We start from the raw sequence: 8,343 nt of genomic DNA, 5'->3' as shown, positions 1-8,343 counted from the left end.
GGCTCAGGTAAGTATTTAGGGGGGCTGGGGGGGGGGCTAATCACAAAAGTTTTTTACCTTAACGCAGAGAATGCATTAAAGTAAAAAATAACCTTCTGCCTTTACAACCACTTTCAGCTTCCACTATGTCCAGTGTGGCAGCCAGTTCTCCTTGCTATTAGTAGGTGGCACTCTCACCTTTGGCATTCGTGTGAGATCACGCAGTAAATCTGGATTATGAATACACCACTAGGTGTTTCCTGTGCCAGTGGTGCATTATGGGAAAGGGTATAAATATTTGGGGCTGACTGCAGGGCCGGTTCTACCACTAGGCAAACTAGGCAGCCATCTTGGGCACATTGCCATCTAGGGCGCAGCCACGGGTTGCTGGGTCCAGAGTACACTGCCCAAATATCCAGTGCAGGCTGTGCAGGAATCAGAGCTGTCCCTGAATGTATGGTGGCTGACAGCATCCACCGCTGCTGCCGTCCACTGTTCTCAGCACTAGGGTTTGGTTGCTAGGACTGCTATGTCCTAGCAACCAATCAAGTGATTGTCCATCCCCCAGGCCCTGGCTTTGTGCTGTGACAAATGAAGTGACAGAGTTCTGCTTTAATCCTGAACATCTGCAACTCTAATGCTGCGTACACACGTAGCGGACTATTCGGCGGACTTCCCGCCGGACTGTCCGCTGGATTTTCCGAACGGGCTACTTGCCCACACACGGCACTTTTTCAGCGGACTAATACGGCATACTAAGTCCGCCGGACTATCCGCCGTACTTTTGAAATGAACGGACTCGCCCACACACGCGGAGGAAAGTCCGTCTCCAGGTAGGCGGGGCCCGTGAAGGAGACGTCGCTGGCCCCGCTACCTGGTATGGAGGGCCTCTTCCCGACAACCCTGGCCGTTGGTTGTCGGGGTCTGCCGGCGGGGGGCTTATCGGAATCCGGGAGCCCCCTTTAATACCCATTCACCTATAAAAAAAAAGTAAAAAAAAAACACAACACACAAGGGTTAAAATAGTTTATTGCACAGCTCCGGGGGTCTTCCGTCTTCGGGGGTCTTCTCGCCGGACTCAGGAGGGGGGCCGCTCGCTCGTCCCCCCCTTTCCTGGCCGGCCGAGTAGAGTGCTTAGACAAGGGTCTGATGTGGACCTGGGGGGACCTCCACGCCAATTTTTTCCGCGTTGGGGTTCCCCTTTAAGTCCATACCAGGTGACGGGGCCAGCGACGCCTCCTTCGCTGGCCCCGTCTACCTGGAGACGCGCTCAAAATGAGCGGACTTTTCTCCACACTGGAAAAGTCCGCTCATTTCAAAAGTACAGCGGACTGGCATACCAACGGCTGAATTGTCCGCCGAAATGCAAGTCCGGCGGGAAGATTGGAGTGCAAAAATACTTTCTAAGTCCGCCGTACTTTCGGGTAAAAAAAGTCCGCTGGAGGCTACAGACGGGGGGATTGTCTGGCGGACTTGAGTTTGCTGGACTTTTCCACCCGATTGTTTGATCGTGTGTACATGGCATTACTCGCGCTTTCTAATAGACTATGATAGTCTATGAGTAATAAAATCCTTTTTTTGTTTCACCTAATTGTCACTGCTGCCTATCTATCTACAATGTCCCACCATTGTCTAAGTGATCCACCCTAAGGGAAAATGTCAGCCCATTCTGTCTTTGTGAATAAGACCATGCCTCCCGAGGTCAGGTCCTTTATTTAATGGAGATAAAGGTAAAGTGATTGTAGTTCAGTTCTAGAAAGCAGCCTGGCATGACAACGCTGCTCCTCCATAGACACAGTTGAGCAAGAGAGCGTTGTCACTCTCAAACAGAATCACCAGGAGAACAACTATTGCAGCCACCACTGAAGGACTGATTAGTTGATATATTTTTTATTTTTGGGTAAGGCACACTATTTCAGCTACTCCAATCAGTTATTTGTTAGATCTCCAGAGAACGCTTTGACTTTTGTACATAGATCCTCAGGTAGTGATCTGACGTCAGAATTACCGTGCTCAGTAATCTGTCATATGTATGCATCTTTATTTTAGTTCAGACATGAATATGGTTTTCTTGAAGAAGACAAACTCAGGTTGTTTCACTTCATTAGAGCTCCTCATCTCAGCCAAATTGGGTTAATGTAGCAACAATTCTCAAGGTTCTGTTCTAAAGTGCCTGCAAAGTGTTTTGTAGCATGTGCTTAATATTTTTTGCTTTTCAGCGGCTGATGCAGTGATTGATGATGCTACCTGTTGCAGCCATGGAAACTGGAAGATAGCTATTCTTAAAGCTGAACTCCAGCCTTCCCTTCACTCTTGCCCAGTTGTACAGGCTGCTCCCCTGTACTGAAATTGCACACTGAGCTTCTCACATCTGAAGGAAGTCAAACAGAGCCTGCCTCATTACCTGGCTGGAGGACATCCAGCGCCATCTATCTCCTCCCCAGCCTGACTGTCCTGGCCCACTCCTTTCATTATTTTGATTTCAGTTCTTTCAATTATCCAGGCTACGTCTAGTGGGCAAATTTAATATTGCAAGGAGAACGAATGTAATGAATTCCCCTGCGGAAGGCAAAACACCCAAAAAGAGACCCAGTGAAGGTACTGGGTCTAAAATAAAATAAATAATGAATTTTTATTTTATTTTTTAAACCCTCATTTGTATATTGATAAGGGGGTAAAGGAGACAGGAAAGGCAAAATACGTGCAGATTAAACATCAGTTTTAAAGTGTTTGTAAACCCTAACAGTGATTTTTTTGTATTTATTTTTTATTATTTAAATATAAATTAGTCTGTTAAGTATACCATTGAAAGCATTTTATTATATCTATTCAATAAGTGCTACAAATGGCAGAAAGCCAGTAAGCTTGTAACGTGGATCTCTGCAATGGTTTTAGGGTTACTACCTGTCTGGGATTTACCCGGACAGTCCGGGGTTTTAATTTATGTGTCAAGGTTTCATTCCACCTGAAACCCGGACATATCAGTGGCAGCCCCACAGCACCTGTTCTCCTCTATCCCTCTCCCTTCCCGTCGGCTTCCAATTCTTTTAATTATATCGGTACAGGGGCGTTTTAACTTACTGGACAGGCTTAGCAACATCCGCACCTCCACTCTGTATCCTCCAGCCTCACCCATGTGTAGAGACTGGGATCAAATCGGCTGTCCTGGTACAGTGAGGGAAGGGAAAGCAAGCAGTGACAGGTCCACCCAGAGCTCCATCACAGCCATCTGAACTGTACAGGATTTACTCTTCCTCCTCCGCTACTGCGAGTCACTGTGACCGGGGCTGCTATGTGTGTACGGCACTCTGGATGTGTTCACTCTCTACACACCATTCACCTTCTCCAGAGGGAGGAGGGGGCCGCTGCATGTAGTCTTTCTGACCAGTGGTCTCTTTCTACTAGAGGGGGGTTGGCAAGGTCTGCTGTTATCATTCCTCTGCAGAGGAGTTGCTACCTCATCCCTTTAAACCCGAACAAATATGTATTACACGGGTTCTGAGGCTAATTCAATGCAGATAAGGCACCAAGTAAGTTTAACTACCACCTTAATCAGCCACATAACCTGTGTGATTAATATGTGTTTGGTTTTAAAGGGATAAGTTGGCAATCCTAATTTGCAGTCCTCCCAGCTGGGGGTCTTTTCTAACTGGTAGGGGAGGAGGCAAATTCCTGTATATCTGGATTGAGGTCCCCCTTATCACTCTCCAGCTGGGAAACTTCTTTAACTGGAGGGGGTTCCTATGTTCCTGGCTGGGGCTCACATCTTATCACCCCCCCCCCCACACACACACACACACACACACGCATAATCCTCCTAGCTGGGGGTCATCTTTAACTGGAAGGAGCTTCCTATGTCCCTGGATTGGGGCTCCCCTCTTATCAACCCCCTGCAGTCCTCCAAGCTAGGGGTCTTCTTTATATTGAGGGGGGAGGGAGGGGAATTCCTGTATTCTTGGATGTGGGGCCCATTTGATCGCCCCCCCCCCCTCCAGTCCTCCTAGCTCCTTATTTAGAGGGGGAGGGGTGGAAGCGGTTGTATTCCTGGGAGGGTGTTCCCTTCTGATCATCCCCCTTCAGTCATTTTCTCCAGGGGTATCCTTTAACTGGAAGGTGGGGGGGAGGGTTCCTGTACTCCCAGATAGTGGACCCATCTCATCACCACCCTGAAGTCCTCCTGGTCAGGGGTCTCTCTAACTTGGAAGGGGGTTCTTGTATTCCTTGATGGGGGTTTCCGTGTATTTGTCTGTATTCCTGGATGGATGAGAGGGGTTACCTTCTTTTTAATCACCCTTATGTATTCCTCCTGTTAAGGGGTCTCATTCTCCTGGAGAGGGGTCAGTACACCTGGAACTGTGTGTTTGTGGGGGGAGGTCCCTGACTCCAGTTGGTGTTACTCCTAGCACTTCTTGATGGGGGTCTCTGATTAATCCTTCATTATGGGTGCCTCTAAATTACTGAGGTGTCAGATTATTGCCCCTGGACAGTTGTACAGAGTCCTTCTTGCCCCTTTAACACCAACCTCTGTTAGTATTACTGCAGAAAGTCCACCTCCTCTGTCACCACCTCTCTGCGCACATACATGTTGATGGGCAGGGATGAGCCGAACACCCCCCCGGTTTGGTTTGCACCAGAACCTTCGAATGGACCGAAAATTCGTACGAACTTTAGAACCCCATTAAAGTCTATGGGACTCGAATGTTCAAAATCAAAAGTGCTAATTTTAAAGGCTTATATGCAAGTTATTGTCCTAAAAAGGGTTTGGGGACCCGGCTCCTGCCCCAGGGGACATGTATCAATGCAAAAAAAGTTTTAAAAACTGCAGTTTTTTCGGGAGCACTGATTTTAATGACGCTTAAAGTAAAAAAAAAAAAGAGTGAAATATTCCTTTAAATATCGTGCCTGGGGGGGTGTCTATAGTATGCCTGTGAAGTGCCATGTGTTTCCCGTGTTTAGAACAGTCCCTGCACAAAATGACATTTCTAACGGAAAAAAAGTCATTTAAAACTGTTTGTGGTTTTAATGTAATGTCCGATTTCCGACAATACGGATGAAAATCATTGAGAAAAATGGCATGGGTAGCCCCCCCTGCCCATTACCAGCGCCTTTGGTTTTGTACAGATATTAAGGGGAACCCCATACCCAAATAAAAAAAAAGGAATGGCAGCAGTATACAGGTGGTGCAAACAAGACGGGGACTGTGTAGGTTTGGTGTGTTATGTAGAATATGTTTGTAATTTTGAACCGGTGCATTTTAAAAGTGTAGCTCCAGTCAAAAAATCTATTTTTAAGCTTTTTGGAAAACATTGGGAAGGGTTATCATCCCTGTATAATTTTTTTTGCCAACTGTCTTTTTTCATCTCACTTCCTGTTGTCTCCTTCCATTTGCAAGTAGGAGACGTTTGTAAGTTGGATGTTTGAAAGTAGGGGCCTGCCCTATATGCTCTGCAGAAATTTGGGCCTAAGGTGTTGGTGTTGCCACAACACTGTAACCCCTCAAAGTGACTCTTGGTGGGCACTGGAACCCCCTGCTGTGAACTATTATATCAAGAATTGTAATTACATGCACCTGTTAAACAGGGCCTGAAAAATTGGGCCTTAGGCACTGGTACCACAACACTGCAACACCTCACAGAAATTCTAGTTGGAGAGAAAGAATGAGCCCTGCTGCAAAATATTGCATCAAAAATTGTAATTACACTCCCCTGTTAAACAGGGGCTGAAAAATTGGGCCTTAGGCACTGGTGCTGGTGCCACGACACTGCAACCACTCACAAACATTGTAGTTGAGTGCAGCAACCAACCCTCCTGCAAAATATTGCATCAAAAATTGTAATTACACTCCCCTGTTAAACAGGGGCTGAAAAATTGGGCCTTAGGCACTGGTGCTGGTGCCGCGACACTGCAACCTCTCACAGATACTCTAGCTGGAGTGCAGGAATGAGCCCTGCTGCAAAGTATTGCATCAAACATTTTAATTACACGCCCCTGTTAAACAGGGGCTGAAAAATTGGGCCACTGGTGGCGGCGCCCGGAACCAAAAATGTTCTTCCACGCTATCGGCAGGATTATTGAGGAGGAAGAGGATAGTCAGTCAGCATAACAGGATAGTCACTCAGCATCAGCACAGGCAGTCTTGAAGGGATGTGACATTTCAAAAAAAATTATTCGGTTACATCAGCTTCAAGTGCTTGGTAGCTGGTGGTGATCCAAGACTGATTTGTCTTTATGAAGGTCAGTCAACCGAGTCGGTGGACAGGCGCACCCTGTGATCGGTTACAAAGCCTCCAGCAGCACTGAATGTGTGTTCCGAAAGAACGCTGGATGCAGGACAGGCCAGTAGCTCAATTGCAATTGCAATTGTGCAAGCTCTGGCCAATGATCCATCCTCAAGACCCAGTAACCCAGAGGATTTTCGTGGGAAAGGTGTCCAAGTCTGACCTTGCCCCTAGGTATTTCTGCACCATGTAAATCAGACGCTGGCGATGGCTGCTGGAACCGATCATACCTTGGGGCTGTGGACTAAAAATTGTCTAAACGCATCGGTCAGGCGGCCACCTTCTCCACCGCTCCTTCTGTGACTGACCGAAGCCTCAGAAACACGTTGTCCAGGACCAGGAATTTGTAACCTCCCAGTCTCTGGGAATCCATTGCACAGACCTTTCTGCAAGGCCTCCCGGAGATGTCTCATCCTCTGCTCCCTCTGCAATGGCAAGGTAAGGTCCGCAACCTTACCCTTGTACCGTGGATCAAGGAGAGTTGCCAGCCAGTAATGATCCCTCTCCTTGATCTGCTGAATACGAGGATCGTTCTGCAGGCTTTGCAGGATCAAGTAGGCCATGCAGCGTAGGTTAGCTGAGGCATTCGGTCCGGAGTCCTCTGGGTCACTAAGGACAACATGATCCGCAGCCACCTCCTCCCAGCCATGTACAAGTCCACGGGTTTCTTGGGACTGTAAATCATTCCTAAAAGACTGCTGCTGCTGAGTGCCAGGCTCCACTTCCATGTTGACACAATCCTCCTCCTCCTCGTCCTCTTCCTGTGTGATCGACGAGACAGCAGGAACACTGTCTGTATAAAGGAGGCCTTGAGAGGCAAGGAAGTCCTCCTCTTCCTGCCTGTGTTCTGTCCATTATTCCACGCAGCGTAGGCTCCAACAGGTGGACAAGAGGTACAGTGTCACTGATGCATGCACTGTCACTGCTCACCATCCTTGTGGCCTCCTGAAATGGTGACAGGACAGTGCATGCATCTCTGATCATGGCCCACTGGTGTGGGGAAAAAAAACGAGCTCTCCTGACCCTGTCCTGGTGCCGTAGTCGCACAGATACTCTTTGATGGCCCTCTGCTGCTTGTGCATGGCCAACATTGAGTTCCACCTGGTGGGCATGTCACAGTTAAGGCGGTTCTTGGGCAGGTTCAACTCCTTTTTGGAGCTCAGCCAGCCGAGCACTGGCATTATATGACTGGCGAAAATTAACACAGACTTTCTTGGCCTGCCTCAGGACAGCCTGTATGCCCGGGTACCTGCCTAAGAACCGCTGCACCACCAAGTTAAGCACGTGAGCCACACAGGGCACATGGGTCAGTTGTCCTTGTCGGAGGGCGGAGAGGAGGTTGGTGTCATTCTCGCAAACCACCATTCCTGGCTTAAGCTGGCGTGGCGTCAACCAGCTCTCAGCCTGCCCCTGCAGAGCTGATAGGATATCTGCCCCAGTGTGGCTCCTGTCCCCCAAGCACACCAGCGAAAGCACGGCACGGCGTGGCATCACCTCTGGTTCCGAGGACAAAGCACAGGAAGAGGCCATGGAGGAAGAAGAAGAGGAGGGGGTGGAGGAGAGAGGTGTGTCACAACCAGTAATAGCATTTTGGAGGCATGGTGGTGGAACAACCTCCAACACTACTGCACCTTGTCCTGCATCATTCCCAGCTGCCAGAAGAGTGACCCAATGTGCCGTGAAAGATAGGTAACGTCCCTGTCCGTGCCTGCTGGACCATCAGTCAGCTGAAATATGCACCTTACCGCTGAACGCCCTGTCCAGCGAGGCATGGACATTGCCTTCCACAAGCTAGCATTCAACCGCTGGGCATGTGGATGGCTGGGAGTGAATTTCTTTCGACGGTCCAGCAGCTGGGGCAGGGAAATTTGCCTGGTACAATCGGACGTCGATGTACCGCTAGCAGAGTGCCCGCAAGTACTTGGCTGTGACACACCTAATTCTACCCCTTCATTCCTCTCAGTGCAGGTTTCAGAGAGGACTGAAGGTATAGTGGGGTTGGAGATCCCAGCTGATGAGGAGCAAGGAGAGGTCCGCTTTGTTCTTTGGTGTGGGTCTTTAAGGTACGCTTGCCAACGAACTGCAT

Source organism: Lithobates pipiens, unplaced genomic scaffold (genome assembly GCF_037356315.1).
Source record: "Lithobates pipiens isolate NorthernLeopardFrog02 unplaced genomic scaffold, aLitPip1_a1.2 Scaffold_8, whole genome shotgun sequence".
Lineage (NCBI taxonomy): Eukaryota > Metazoa > Chordata > Amphibia > Anura > Ranidae > Lithobates > Lithobates pipiens.
Note: the sequence above shows the minus strand (reverse complement) of the source record.